This window comes from Arvicanthis niloticus, chromosome 1 (assembly GCF_011762505.2).
Source record: "Arvicanthis niloticus isolate mArvNil1 chromosome 1, mArvNil1.pat.X, whole genome shotgun sequence".
NCBI lineage: Eukaryota > Metazoa > Chordata > Mammalia > Rodentia > Muridae > Arvicanthis > Arvicanthis niloticus.
In genome coordinates this window covers 140,229,918-140,246,196 of record NC_047658.1, presented here as the reverse complement: position 1 = coordinate 140,246,196, position 16,279 = coordinate 140,229,918, and the positions used below count along the sequence as shown (strand labels likewise).

The window sequence follows — 16,279 nt, the reverse complement described above, 5'->3', positions numbered from 1 at the left end:
CAGAACAATCAAATTTTTAAAAACACGACAATTCTTCCTGGACCCATACCTTATAAAATTAAAAGAAAATATTAACGTTATTAAAGTAAAATTTCAAAAGCATGGCTGTTTTAACTTGCTGAATTTGTTCCCTTTTTTCTTTTCTTTTCTTTTTTCATATTAACTATATTGACAACGAGGTTGGCCTGTTTGCTAAAAGAAATCGAAGTTTGATGCCAATGTGTATTATTTTCAACACACAGATTTTCTCAAAACTCTTAAATGCCTTTGAGTCTAGGTGCCCTCTGGCTTTGCTTTGACCTCAGCCTCTATGAGAAGAAGATATAAAACACTGTGGGCTCCAGAATGTTCTCTCTTCTCTCTGTGTCTGTCTTCTCTCTGTGTCTGTCTGTCTTCTCTCTCTCTCTCTCTCTCTCTCTCTCTCTCTCTCTCTCTCTCTCTCTCTCTATCTCTCTCTCTCTCTCTCTCTCCAAAAGTCCCATTAAATCCCCTATGACTAAGGTCCTTTGGGACTTTGGGGTCAACAGAACTTGGGGTCTATGGGGATTTCAGAAGACGGTGAAGCTCAGGCTCCACCGTTCAGAAACGTGGAGTAAAGCCAGACTCTGCTATAAGTATTCAAAAGGGAGTTGGCTCAGGGCAGCTTTCCCTAATAACTGTCCTGAAATTAAGTATCATCCTGCTAGTGCCCAATAATAACAGAGGCTCTCACGTTATACAAGGTAAGGAACCGCCAAACACTTTACATACGGTATTTATAAATCCTTACGACTAAGAAAGGGCTGTAATTCCTGCTTCACAGTGATACACTAGGGCAATAACGATGTCTACTAAGGTCCCATAAAAGGGAAAAGTAGGACTTGCCGAGCTGTCAGCTCTTCTGACCTCTCTCATCGCTGCCTCTGCTGCCTCAGCCACTTTCCCTCAAGGCAGTGAGACTAGCCCTGAAGACTCTGCACACAGGAATCTTCCCTTCTTGTTCTAAACATATTTTCTAATTACCACCTACATACCCAGCTCTATATTAGGCACTGGAGAATGTTAACGAATAATTCTGGGTCTGGCTTCATCTTTGACTTGGGGGAAAAAACTGTTTCTCTTTCCAAAGGTCTCTTTCTTGAGCCACTAAAAACTAGCAGCTTCTTTCTAAGGCTATTGAATGGAGAGATAAGTACGTTTTAAAATATAACTGTGTTCTTAAGAGTTTTGAATCTCATAGATCCCTTCAAGAAAATCCCTGTCAAAGTGACAATTCAAAAAACGCCTCTTCAGGAGACTTGAGTCACCTCACAAGCATTGTGTTTTTGTTTTGTTTTTGGAGCACGACTCATTGCCTTTATTTTGGTATGTGTCCACATTTTAGCATTTACTGGTCCTCAACAGAGTGGGGAATGTGGCAACAAGGCTTGACCCCATGTTCTGGAAACACTGCGACACAGGGCAGATTTGAGGAGCCAGGACACTGCAGCCTGAGTCCACAGGGTCAAGGTCTCCTGTTTCAGCTGTCAAGCTCCACATCAGACAGGATAAGTGGCCAAGGTGACACAAGAGCCCTGTTTGAACCTCTTTGATATGCAAAAGTGATTACACAAAACAGAACCGGGCTCTCTGAACAGGGCTCTCTCTGCATGGCCTTTCTCCAGGCATAACTACCAAGAACCTGAGAGCTCACGGATCTGAACCTCACCTCTTGCACTGTATGTTTAAAAAGATACCAAACAGTTCTTAAAACCATAAAGACTGCTGCTGGCCTCTCTGTTCAAATGTCTTGAGATTCTCTGTTATAATTAGCTGTAGATTCTGTGTCCTGTAGGGCAGTCAGAATTGCATTGTTCAGGATTTAAAACTAGGTACAGGGTGCAGTAAGGGGCAAGGTGGAGAAGAGTCTTCTAACAAAATGTCTTCAATACTATGTGTGGCATTAAAAAATGAGATACCTTCACAATGTAGATGTTGGAAGGGAAGCTTGACATATGGGTCATTCCCATGAAAAAATAAGCTTACTCTGAGAAATGCAACCTGATACAAGTTTAGTGGACACATACGGGCATCTGCCAGCCTCAAGACTGCTTCTGGGATTTATTCAAGTTTGTCCACTTTAAATTCTAAGCATCAGTTTAGCAACTGGATTTCATGTGATTTGCTTAAACCTTCATCCTCCATTACATAGCAAATTAGACCAATGTTTCCTTCTCCCTAAATGGCCTGGAAAAAAAAAAAACTGGAACAAATTATATTATAATGAGTTGTCAAAGATTGCTACATATCTACCTGGATTGCACTCAAGTTGGGAGGCCGAGTCCTGGACACACCCACTCCCTGAAGCAAGAGTGTCTGGTAACGCTATCTCGGGTTTCACACAATTGAAAGATGACCTGTCCATATTTCTATACTGAGTACAAGCACATGTACTGACTTGCCTCTCTCTACTCACCCTTGTGACCTAAGGCAGGGTTTCAATTGGCTTCTTACCTTGGAAAAAACCTTCTTCCTCAAGCATTTTATACAGAGCCCCAGAGGGCCGAGGAGGCATCTGAAGTTCTCAAGTAGCTTATGAAACTAATGAGAGAGGTCAATAAGGAGGTGACCGAGAAATGGGAAATAACTAGTATGAGCCCGCAAAAGACCACTGTGAGTAAACGTAAGTTCCGATATGAGCAATCAAGGTAAATTAGTAAGCACCCCAGGCCCTCAGCTTTGCAAGAAAATCAAGCTGTGAGCAAACAATCTGCTCAATAATTTCAATAAGCCATAAGAGTTAGGATTTTGTTTATTCCACAAGGCCATCAGCAAGGGGAATACTTACATGTCCCATCCGTACAGCTCTTGCCTCCCTTCATGTGAGTGGTTCTCAACCTGGGGGTAGCAAAATTGCAGCTGTGACGTGGCCCTGAAAATAATTTTATGGTTGGGGGTCACCACAACATGAGGAGCTGAAGGGTCTGAGCATTAGGAAGATTGAGAAGCACTGCTGTACGTTCTCGCCTCCTCTTCCTCCCTCCACACTCTTTCTCTCGTTCTTTTTGTCTCCTCCTTATTGATTTTGCCACCCCCCAATTTTCACCCCAATGATGATAATCTCTTGTTTAGTCAAAGCTGATTTCTCAGTCCCCAATAAAGCAGAGGCATCACTTCCACAGATTCTTAAAAGTATATTACAGGAAGAACCCCAACAGTCTTTGGGGGGGTCCCCAAACTTCCTCCTTGAGGTTTGTAAGGCCTCCCATGTCTACCTCGCTCTCCGCAATGCCATCAGGTTCCCACAGCGGCTCAGTGTTTTTCCTCCACCACTTCCAGACTATTCCAACCTTTTTCACGATCCTTCCCAAAAAAAACAACATGGTCAGATCCACCGCAGCAATAGCCCTTGTTCCTGATATCAATTTCGGTTCTTCTTTTTTGCTTTCTGTTACTGTGATAAGACACTAACCAAAACCAACTTGGGGAGGTTTATTTTATCTTCTACTTCACTATCCACAACCAAGGGAAGCCAGAGTAGAGCTCACGGCAGCAGCAACCTGGAGACAGGAAGGAACTAAAGCAAAGACCACCGAAAAGTACTTCTTGCTGGCTTGCTTTCAGGCTCAAATTCAGCTACCTATCTTCTACAACCCAGAGCCCATATCCATGGGTAGCATTCCCAAGGGTAGGCCAGGCCCTCCTCTGTCGATTACCAATCAAGAAAGTGCTTTACAGATACTCCCAGAGACCAATCTCAGGATGGAAATTCCTCAAGTGAGGTTTCCTTTTCCCAATCGCCTCTAGTTTATGGCAAGTTAGCAAAAAATAAACAGCACAGGACCCCCAAACACATATGACCAGATTTTAGAAATCTTCAAATATATACTCAAAATACCAAAAATATAAAACAAAGAAATAATCTAAAGCTGTCCAGGGAAATCACCAATTCACAAAGGCATACACATCAGAAAAACACTGGAGCCCTCATCCACAACCCTGAATGCTGAGTAAGCCTAAAGTGGGTAAGTGAATAGCTGCCAACCAAGACTGTGATATACCAGCAAAGCTGTCTTTTAAAATTGACAGAGATGTCAGGACATTTCAAGAAAAGTATAAATTTAGACAGTCTGTGACCAGCAAGCCAGTATTGTGGAAGATGCCTAAATGAATACTGTGTACAGAGGAGGAAGAAGGAGACCTCAGACATTAGAGGAAGAGATGAATAAAGACTTAAGGAAGAATACACCAGATATTAACAAATATATAGAAAGGAGAATATATAACAATAAAGTTGGTTTATTTAAGAATTTGTTTAATATTGGAAAGTCAATTTTATTCATCCCATTTTAAATTATATTTTAATTTTAAAACCACAGATTTTAAATTATATTATCTCGTAGAGAAAAGTCTCATTAGTCAGCATACATTCATAAAATTAGGTTTTTGCTTGGTTTGGTTATGTGTGTGTTCTTTTTAAAAAAAAAAAAAATAATTGCACATAGAGAGGATTTTCTTACTTTGAGAAAGGATAGCTAAAAGAAGACTGTTTATATAAAAATAAATATATAAATAAAAAATGTCATGCTTTGTGGCCATATGTTGAATCTTTCTGTAGTTTGTATATTTCATTTAGTCTCCAGAGAACTTAGTGGGGGAAAAAAAGACCCTATCTCATCTATCACATGGTCTCGTTTGTCAGAGCAAAGAATTAGAAAAACTTACTTAACCACTTCAAACTTCAGACTAACAGATCTCTGACTCTAAAAACAGAAAGACTCTCCCCTTCCCAGAGTGTCCCCAAAGCTCTACTCAGGTAGGTAATTCAGTCTTTGGAACCCCAAATATGTATGAGGTTTTCCTTGGATATCTAGAGGCCAGAGACAAGGCCTTAACACAATTCATCTCTAAACACCAGCTGAATATGCTTTGGAGGAAATTTAAAATGAGTTTCCTCTTGTCAGCACCAACTCTCTTCCTAAAGCTCTGCAGGAAGTGATAGTAATAGGTGTCAATAAATACAGGACGTCAAATCCAGATCCCCTGGTGGGGGTCCGGGGGGGAGATGGTCAGTCTTTAACAGAAAGTTCATTACAGTGTGAATTGAGTGTAGGCCAAAGGCTTCCATTCTCACCACAGTCCCCAAGCCCTCAAAGAGCGGAAAGAGGATGGGGAATGTAGCTCAACTGCAAGAAGTCTTAACTAGAATATACAAGGCCTTGCGTTCAGTCTGCAACACAACACAAACCAAGTATGGTAGCACATGTCTGTGACCTCAGCACTTAGAAGGTAAAGGCAAGGGGATCAGAAATTCTGATAGGGAGTTTGAGGCTAGCCTCGGAACCATCAGACTTTGTTTCTAAACAAATGACTGAGTATAGACTAGCATAAGCTAACTGATCCAATCGACAACCACTCAGTGAATGGTATGAGTTAGGTGCCTTTACTAGTAACTGGAGTAACAATACTGAAAGGCAACGTGCTAACTTGAAAGATCCTTGAGAGTAGTCATGGAAACAGGGCCATCAACATATAACAAAAATAATCACTTCCTGGACTTTTAAGTGAAGGCAAAGCCCTTGAGAAGTAATTGAGACAAAGAAATTATCATCAAAGAAGTAGCATATGTTTGATGATGCACACTGTTTGAGGATGGCCAGTTAATTGGATGGAAAGTTATAAATTTTTAAAACTCCAAAAACAATGCCTTTGAAATCTCTGACAGATGTTGTCAAGATTCCTATGAACAGATGTCTATAAAACACCAAGAACAACCTATTGAATAGTTCTCAATGGTGTTTTTTTTTTTTCTCATCAGCTTTAAGCAAGCTAGAGTTATCTGGAAAGAAGAACCTCATTTGAAAAATGCCTCCATGCAGATTGCCTATAGGCAAGACTGTAGAGCATTTTCTTGATTAAAGACTGATATGGGAGGCCCAGTCTATTGTGGATTATGCTACCCTACTCAGGCGGTCCTGGGGTATATAAGAAAACAAACTGAGCAGACCAGGCAGCAAGCCACTAAGCAGACGTCCTCCATGGCCTCTGTCTCCTACCTGACTTTCCGCCATGATGGACTATGGCCGGGAAGTTTGAGATGAAATAAACCCTCTCATTCCTAAGTTGCTTTTGGTTGTAGTGTTTATCACAGGAAAAGAAACCTAAGATGCTTGTTCTTTCCATTGGTTGGTATTTTACTAACTTTACAGATGAATATAGTTGACAGTTGATCAGTAGAGATCATGCATGTTTAGCCAATGGTTAGGTTTTGAAGTTCACACTTCAAGAGGAAATTTCACCTCATAAAGAATATACTTCAAAAAACTGTTACTTATTATAATTTGCATATATATATATATATATAAATATAGTACTTCAAGCTTAATCATTATTGTACAACATAATACTATATATGTATGAATATATATAAATATATATAATAATGATGCCAAATCATTATTGTACAACATAATACTATATATATTATGTAATACTATGTATATTATATAATACATAATACTATATAGTATATACTACATATTATATAATATATACTATATATAATATATACTATATACTATACTATATATATTATACTATATATAATATATATATTATATATACTATATATGCTATATATATTATATATACTATATATTATATACTATATATTATATAGTATATAGTATATAGTATATAGTATATAGTATATAAATATAATATATAGTATTATATATTATATATAATATTATATAGTACTATGTTGTACAATAATGATCAGACATGAAGAACTACAAGGATCATGAAACTAAGCTCAAGAGAAAAAACAAGGAAAATCTCATGGAAGAAGTCTGAGCCCTCTTAGGATTCCAACTGTAATATAATTGTAAATTTTCAGGAATGGATGGATGATGGTCATGAGTTCCTTCATGTTGTGTCTCCTCTGCAGGGTTCATTGCATTTTGTTTTACCCTGGTCTAACCTTAATTATTTTCAGTTGCAAGTTAAGGGGTTTGACAACCAAACCAGCATGGAGTGATGTACAGTCCCGGGCTGAGGATGTTCTTCATGTGTCCCTTAATAGCTGTTTTCTCACCACTTCCATTGAGTACTGGTGAGAGTCCTTTTTTAGAGAAACATGCCTATTTCTTGAAAAATAAATTTCAAATAAATTTAAGATAACACTTAAATCTTATGTTTACATGACTCATACAAATAGAGGACTGCAGAGCTGAGACATCTCCTGTCTGGGGATCTAGAGAGTTGGTTTAGCTGTAAAGTGCTTGCTGGACAAGCATGAGGAAGACTATAGCTCAGATCCACAACACACAGGTACAAATACAAGTGTGGCAATGTACCCGTATAATCCCAGCACTGAAAAGGTAACCATAGTGCTTGCTGGCCAGTCAGTCTAGCAAACTGGTGAGCTCCGGGTTCTGAGACAGGCACTATCTCAAACACTAATGTGGCAAGAGACTGAGAAAGCCAACATCAACCTCTGGTCTCCATGTGCATGCCACTGACGCATGAACACACACACACAAATGAACATGTATACACATACATTTAAAAACATTTCAATTGTACATTTTAACTCTCATCCATCAAGGACAGGTGTCCTTCAGTCACAGCTCTGTCAGGAGAAAGCCACCCTGCTTTCTTGCATCCTAGTTTATCTACTGATGAATTGAAGTTTGAATGTTTTAAAAACATAACCCCTTCTAACGTGGGCTTGTAGAGCCATAGCCAAGTCATCCAGTATTACCATGGCTCAATTTCTTCATTTGTAAAATAGAGGTAGTCATTTTCAACTTCAAAGGGTGTGATGAAATTTAAACATTATAAACTACTGGATAAATGATTGTATTCACATATACACACATACTGTGAGAGAAAGGGTGAGCAAGGGGACTTAATCTGCTATATAGAATTCAGTCAATATAATTAGCATCCATATAGACATGATATTATTATCATAATTAGGCTGGGATTCTTTCCCCTTTATGAAGTAGGAACCAAAGAGTGAAGCCCAAGGGAGCATATCAGAAGTTACAATGTGGGCTGGAGAGATGGTTCAGTGGTTAAAAGCACTGACTGCTCTTCCAGAGGTCCCAAGTTCAATTCCCAGCAACCACATGGTGGCTCACAACCATCTGTAATGGGATCCGATGCTCTCTGGTGTGACTGAGAGAGTGACAGTGTATTCACATACATAAAATTAAAAAAAAAAAAAAAGTCTAAAAAAAAGAGAAGTTACAATATGGTTACCTATTTAATCAATGTTTTATTAGCTAAGGCAAATGTCCCCACTGCAACCCATTGCAAGCACACAGAGAGAGAGAGAGTAAGAGACAGAGAGACAGACATAAAACATCAAACTGCTACCTGTTCACTTTGCCTACAACCGAGTCATTTCAACTACCCCATGTCAAAGGCAGTTAAGTCACTCAATGGAGATAGTCAAGTAGTTTTTCCTACCACAGTTTATTTTATTCTAATTATATAAAGCCATGCTGGTGTGTTAGTCAAAGTTCTGAAGAAACAGAACTGATCTGCTGAGCATAGATTACAAAGGATATTTGTTAGATTGACTTACATAGTATGGGCCGAGTCATGCAACAATGGGTCTCAGCATGGTGGAGAGGCTGGATATGTCAGCAATCATAACCTGGCACAGAAGGCCTGGAAGGTTCCTGGAGAGCTTTACAGCACATTGGAAGGCCAAAGAAGGCTGATATCAGCAAACAATGTCAGCAACAGAGTAGATGCATTTACCAACAAGGAACTAAGATAGGCAGGCCAAAGTAGCACTGCTTTCCCCTCAGTTCTGTTGATGTGTGGGCCACTGTCGAAAAGTACTGCCACTCTGAAGAAAGCACCACCCCATTCAGCCAATTCTTCCAGAAAGTTCCCTCACAGACCTGCCCAGAGATATGTCTCTTAGTTGATTCCAGATCCAATCAGGTTGGCATTGAAGATTACCTATCACAGGTGGGAAGACAGTTATCAAGAAAGATTTTAAGTAATTTTCACTATAGCCTTATAGATATCATTATAGTGAATTAGGATGGGATGGAGCCCCACCCTCACCTGCACTCAGGCTTCAAAATAGTCTTATCTGGGAATGATCAGACCAAGTGGGTTGCCCTTCCTTGGTAACTCAGGAATTCTGTACTAGTATCCCACTGATTCATAATTCCTTCAAAATATAGGAAGTTCAATAGAAAATACTCACCATAGTTCTATACTGGCATTTGCTTAACATTCTGTATTGAAGGTCAAGGCTGGAATTCTCTATTACTGTTTTCACTGTCCAGTATTTTCACCCTGGTTGGTTCTTTTTTTCCACACTGACTTAGACTGGCTCTTCCTGGAGTCTTCATTTTTAGCTTGCTCAGATAAGTGGCTTTCGGGCTGGAGAGATGGCTCAGTGGTTAAGAGCACTGACTGCTCTTCCAGAGGTCCTGAGTTCAATTCCTAGCAACCACATGGTGGCTCACAACCATCTGTTATGGGATCTAATGCCTCTTCTGATGTATCTGAAAACAGCTACAATGTACTCATATAAATAAAATAAATAAATCTTTAAAAAAAAAAAAAATAGGAGGCTTTTTTTGCCTTTCCAAACCACTTTGATCTCCTTCAATCGAAATTATGTCATAACTTTCAGAGTCTCCTGAGTTTGAAGATTGCAGCTACCAGCTGCCCTGTGACTTCTCCATTTTAATTATAGCCTCTATTCAAAAACATGGCTGGGGTGGGGGATGGGAGAGGATGTTTAACCCTTATAAGCTTGTTCATGAACCATGACTCCAGGCCTCCAGTCAGTGTGAAGCTGAAGGAGAAATAAAGGCTCACATTACAAAAGAAAGCCATGTCACTGGGGACAGTCCTTGCAAAACCAGAATGTCTAGTCACTTTGACCTACAGCAAAGAAGTAAGGAGTAACCAGGACAGATGTTCCTTCAAACAGCTGGGCAAGCCCCAGCACAGCCACTGCATAGCGGAACTGCATTCAAGCCTGTGAACCAAGGAGCAGTCTGGGGAAAGAGAGGACAGGAGGGTTTTTCCTTTTCCTTTTCAGTTTTCCAGAAGGACCTGAGACCTGCTCAGCCAACTGGCAGAATCTCTTACAAACTTAGCAGAATCTTTTGTCCAAAGAAAAAGGAAGTCGCTGACTGCCTTAGGAGCAGCTGCTGCCGGAAACCAAGCTTATGGCGACCTACTGGGTAAGGCCTCAATTTCTGTCAGTGTGTCTATGGTGTGCGTGGAGAAGGTGGTACCATTTTAGTGGGCAAAAGAAAATACCTTGTCAGCTACCAGGCAGCCTTTCATGAAAGTAGTCACAAAAGTGCAGGTGACAAGTGTTGGCTCACTAACTGTCCCAGATAGAGGTGGATGAAGATATCAGGTAGATGAAGGCGGAGATTAAGAATGGTAGAATAGCTCATATTTCTGTGTCCCTGAATCTGTGACAATCCCCTATGTTAAGCACTTTACAAATAGCAGCATATTTAACAGTTTCAATAATCTTAGGAGTAACTTCTGTAGGTAGTGTAGTTTTTCACATAAAGAAACTAAAAACATACAGGCATTAGAGTCAGTTCAGGGTCACAGAACCCTGAAATTGCTGTTGCTACTTATCAGTCAACCCAATCATACATTTCATTGGGTCAAATTTTATTTACTTACTTGGGGCCATCTTTGAATAATATTGTCTCAGTGAGGGTTTCTATTGCTATGATGAAACACCATGACCAAAAGCACCTTAGAGAGAAAAGGGTTTATGTATTGACTTATCTGGTTTGGTCACTATTCTATTGCTGAGAAAAGACACCATGACCAAGGACTGGGGGCTGGCTTACAGTTTCAGAGGTTTAGTCCATTATCACCATGGCAGGGTGTATGGTACTGGAGCAGTAGCTGAGAGTTGTGTCCTGATCTACAAGGAGAGAGAGAGAGAGACAGAGACAGAGACAGAGACAGAGACAGACAGAGACACAGAGAGACAGAGAGAGACAGAGTGCCTGGGCCTGGTGTGGGTTTATGAAATCTCAAAGCCAACACACTTTTAGTGACACACTTCCTCCAACAAGGCCATACCACTTAATCCTTTCAAATAGTGCCACTTCCTGGTGTCTAAGCATTCAAATATATGAGTTTAAAGGGGTCGTTCGTATTCAAACCAATACACCATCAATCATCAAGGAAGTCAGGACTGGAACTCAAGCTGAGCAGGAACCTGAAGACAGGAACTGATACAGAAGCTATGGAGAAGTGCCAGTTGTTCCTCTCATGGCTTGCTCAGCCAACTGTATCTGGATTCCCACATGTACCATAGGCTTGACCACAGGTCAGTCTGATGGGGACAGTTTCTCAGTTGAGCTTCCCTTTTCTAAAAGGACTCCAGCTTGGGTCAAGTTGACATAATCTTATTTAGCATTTTAATAAGTAACTTAAGAAACATTTTTTTTTAATGTTTGCCAAGAACAGAAAGAGATTCTAGGCAGTGAAATACTTACTTCGTACAACAGGAAAGCTAAACATCTGGCCTTGTGTTTAAGACTCCTGAGAGACCCCAACTAAATGTTTACCTATTGAGCTAAGCAGACTTGAGTTGGAACCCTGTCACTGCTTAGAGGCATTAATAGGGCAAGTCACTCTTGCTTCTGTGACTCTATTTCTTGACTTTTAAGTTAGAACCCTAAGAGGGACTGCTTTATAAATTGAGAAGACTACAGGCCATGCAAAGGAGTTCTCCCTCAGTACTATCCCTGTACATGGCAAGTAAGTGACACCTGCCAGCCAACAGGAATGTTAGTGATACTGGCAGTAAGGTGGTCATGGTGGCAATGGTGGTCGTGATAGCAGCAATGGTGACAGAGATGGGAGTGGTACTTAGGAGTGGTGACAGCGGAAGTAGAGTGATCATTGTTATTATTTCAATAGAAACACTCCCTCCCAGCTTTATGTGTTTGAAGGCTAGGTTTTCAGGTGATGCCGCCATTTTGAATGGTTCTAGAAACTTTAACAGTTTAACTAAAACCTAGTTGGAAGAATTACCCATTGGGGTGGGGACCTATTTTTCCTATTCCTTTTGTCCCACTGATTCTGTTTCCTGTCCACCATGAGAAGCTCTTTTACCATGCGTTCCTACACTAAGATGTTCTTCTCAAATATATAGAGGTAAGTCACTCTGACCTAAGCTCTCTGGAATTGAGACATGAGGTAAATCCTTCCACAACTGAGTGATTTGACCACAATGATGAAAGGTTAATATAACCTTAACAATGTGGTGATGCGGATATTAGTGGTTGTTATAATAGTGGTGGTAGGATGGTGCAGTGGTTATAACGGTGGTGGTGGTGGTGGTGGTGGTGGTGGTGGTGGTGGTGGTGGTAGTGGTGGTGGTGGTGAGGACGTAATCTCAGCCATGATATGATGCATGTCTTCTGCGTGGGTTCTACCAGAAATACTCTCCTCTTGACAGCACTCCACTCACATGTCCAACCTGAATTTTAAAAAGATCTCTTTTATGAATATTCTTTGTCCTCTGACATGAAACTAATGACTTCAAATCCTAAGCCTCTCTCTGTTTCCTTTACAAAGACCCAACCTAGTCCCTGTGGTTTTGTATTTGTGTGTCTCTCTCCTACTGGATTCTAACTCCCAGAAAGTAGGAAGTTTGTATCTTATCTTTGCATCCCTGGTACCTAGTGCAATATCACCACAGACACTTAACAAGTATTTAAAAACTAAGTGGTCAAAGAAGGACTGAATGACAGCTTATAAAGGGGGCAATAACTGTAAGACTATTATTTGTGAATTTTAAGAAAAATTTAGCACTATAAAAGTCCATATACACAAAACAGGGGTGCTGAGGGAGAAAGAATAGGGGTATGTGGTTTCGACATACCCACAAAATAACAGAATAGTGAGCCTGAGGCCCCACAGTCTGCAAAGAGAATCTCTAGGACAGGCATGTCAAGGACCACTTTTCTTGTTCACGATTTTATGAAACCAAGTGCTAACTCAAGTTGAGAACCGCAAATGAGCTTCCAAAAGTTGAAAAATATTCAGTGAGAGTTGACCTAAAGTTTTTGTTTGTTTGTTTGTTTGTTTGTTTCAATCTACTACAGCATACAATGAAAGTCACTCGTTCGTAGGCTTAAGACTAGGTGAGATATGAGCACACACACAGTTTCATCGTATGGTAGCTTATATCATGATGGAAAAGATGGAGGTCAGCAACATTTCACAAAATGTTCTCAGATCACCTCTGGGCATAAAGCGTCTCATTAGTTTACTTTCAATGTATCACGGTGGAACAGTTCTGCAAAAGAGTAAATATAAACTATTGAAAAGAGTAAACGACTAGCTAGGGATGTCGTATGATGGAAAATTGCTTCCCTAACAAGCTTGGAACCCCAGCTTCAGCCTCCATACAGAAAGAAGAGGAGGGAATTAAAAGAAAGAGGAAAAGAGGTGGAGATGACAGAAATGGGCAACAATACACAGATCAAGGCCCCAATTTTTCATAATTATTAGTCAAGAAAAAATTATTAAGTCACTCTAATTGTTAGTAAACCCACCATCGATTTCTATACATATGGAACAGTTACTGTTTACAGGAATACAAGGCTCTACAAGCTAAATCTTGATATTATTTAACACGAAAGTTAGCTATTCTAACAACAGTTTATTCGACAGTAGACAAATAGGACAAGATGATTATTAAAAAAAAAAAAAAATATTTAAGAACCAAGCCTACTTAGTTGGTGTGTTTTTCCATACCAGCCCCTCAATAAAATACTATTTTTCTCTTCCTCTACCATGGTTCTCTTTCTTAGAAATATACCATATATTCGTTCCCTCTTCTCTAGGCCAGAATCATTTCATAGCCCAGACGTGGGGAAGCGTTTCTGCAGTATGCCAACTTCTGTCCTGCGAGGTGAGCTAGCTCATCATCACTTTCCCTCATTAGATCTTAAGCTTCTCTGGACTTCCCTTAATGACCCTTGTGACACTTGTGAAAAGCTTTGAGCAGGGTAGTCCTTAGTAATTGCTTGCCAAATTAGTAGGGGGAGGGGGAGATGAAGTAATGAATGAACAAATGAACCAGCTCCTACTCAGTGACCCTGGAAACAGATTATTTGATATCAAAGGTTAATGCTTCCCTTAGATTCAAGCTGCTGGAATCACTTAATTTCTTTGTATTTGGTCCACATGTGAAATTCCAACCAACATCAAATGAAAGTTTGATGAAACAGACCAAGAACAGCATGTGGGATAGCTGTCAGTTCCCCCGAGGCAAGATGTGAGTCTGGAAACCAGAAGACAGGATACTGCAGAGCTGAGCTGAGACCATCAAAAGAAGCCTAAGTCTTGCCTTTGCCCCCCCCCCAAAAAAAAAACTAACCCAAAGTGTCCATCAAAACTGAACAGCTAAGTGCAGAGACCCATCAGAATTTGCACCAAGTCTTCTGTTTGTGGCTGTTCTTTGTGTCATGAGTTCCACGTCTCTATTCATTGCTAGGCTGACTCCCCATCTTAAGGGGCATGGCAATGAAGAACTCAGTGCTTTTACAAAAATTAGAAGAAAAAAAAAGGTATAAGCTGAGAAGGCAAAGATGACAAAGGAGTTTCCATTTTTGAGCCTCTTCTGGCTTCTCAGAAGCCCTTGTTGCCCTTGAAACGAATTTCCTAGAGTAGGGAAGATTCCTAAGATTCTGCAAACAGCTACAGTTATCTGGTTAGTGATCAGAAGGCTCCTGGTACTGCCCCCGCTGGGATTCCTTCCAAGCCATGTCTGCACCACCTGTAACTCTTCACTCCACATGCTTGCCAGAGACCATCACAAGCCTGGGGGAATGTGGGGAGCTGCCATTCTACAAAGAACCACCAGCCAACCTTGGCTGAAGAAGGACAACCTTGTACATTGCAAAGGAGTTGGGGCTTCCAGCTAAGGGCACCTGGCCAGGCCTGGTATGCAAATCTGGGATTTGTGCCCAGGGAACCTGCCCCAACTTGCCCAGGAGAGAGCAAGGCCAGGGGAGGATGGGAAAGGTTCTCATTCCCCAACTCCCTCCAGCCCCAGCCAGCCCCAGCCAGCCCCAGCCAGCCCCAGCCAGCCCCAGCCAGCCCCAGCCAGCCCCAGCCAGCCCCAGCCAGCCCCAGCCAGCCCCAGGAGCCTTTGAAGTACTGGGCCAGGAGGCATGGCTGGTATAGGTCTGGGGATGTTTATTTGTTTGTTTGTTTTGAGTTGTTCTATTTTTTCAGTAAGCCTCTAGGTTCTTTTTTTGATCTCTAGAAGACGCAGGCTTTGGAAATAGATAAAGTCTAGTTCAATCCTGGCCATGCACTGGCTTTATAAGGCAAAGGAAGTTATTCTACCTCTCCGAACCTTTGTGTTATCTAAAATTTTTAATAAACCTAACCCAGAGATTCAAACCTTCAGTGCAATTGAAATTTTAGACTAGTTATTAGTTTAGGGGTAGTTGGATCCCTGCCCATTAGATACCAGAAGAACTCTCACCCACCCACTTGTGACACCTAAAACCAATTTCAGACACAGGCAAGTACTCCCCAAGGGAGGGGACTAAATTACACCCAGCTGAGGACCAGCTACCTAATTCAGTCTGTAGGTATGTGTTGCGCACATTTTATTGTAAATCCAGAGTCCGGTACCTGCGAGCAAACGCAAAGCAAGCACTTGAGGATTCGTAATTGGTACTGCATGCTCTCCTGCCACATGCCCCCACACCGCTTCAGCACTCATCCAAATACACAAACAGCCACTTCCAGGATCCCTAAGCCTCTCTGGCATCAAAGTGCAGTGAGTCTGAGCACACAGCAAAGGTGGAAGTTTATCCCTCAGAAGTAGACCTGAGAGACAATAATAACCCAGCTTCCAGCCTCTTAGATAAGCCTGAGGTGTATTCTCCTCCTTTAAGGGGTTTCCAGTGAGACCACAGTGGTAACTGGCTTCCCTGTCTCACCCTCTGCTCCCCACGTATTCCCTAGGCTTGCTTCCCAAATGCTTGCACAACATCCTCTGTCATTTATGTTTTTTAAAATAATAAACTAAGAAATAAAAACTATACCTTTTATTTCTATCAATGTTGTTTTCTCTCATTCATCAGATTTCATATTAGTTCTTAGCTGGATTGTAGGGTTTCAGAATTGTAATGTTTTGTTTTTGTCTTTAGAGTCTCACAATAAGTTAGAATAACTGATGTGTTCTGCCAAAATAAGGGTCTCAACAGAGGTAAACGAGTCTAAAATTCTTATTTCTCAGCTGGACTTAGACCTCCTCTAACCC

At 40.8% G+C, this 16,279-nt stretch overlaps 1 long non-coding RNA gene across 1 annotated transcript; it reads left to right on the top strand.

Annotated features, from left to right (window-relative positions):
• The first annotated feature begins 9,785 nt into the window (after positions 1–9,785).
• LOC143435619 (uncharacterized) lies at positions 9,786–16,056 on the top strand. The gene is made up of 3 exons (XR_013106134.1): positions 9,786–10,187; positions 13,842–13,909; positions 14,216–16,056. It is a non-coding gene; the product is annotated as an uncharacterized LOC143435619 (long non-coding RNA).
• The last annotated feature ends 223 nt before the right edge of the window (positions 16,057–16,279 follow it).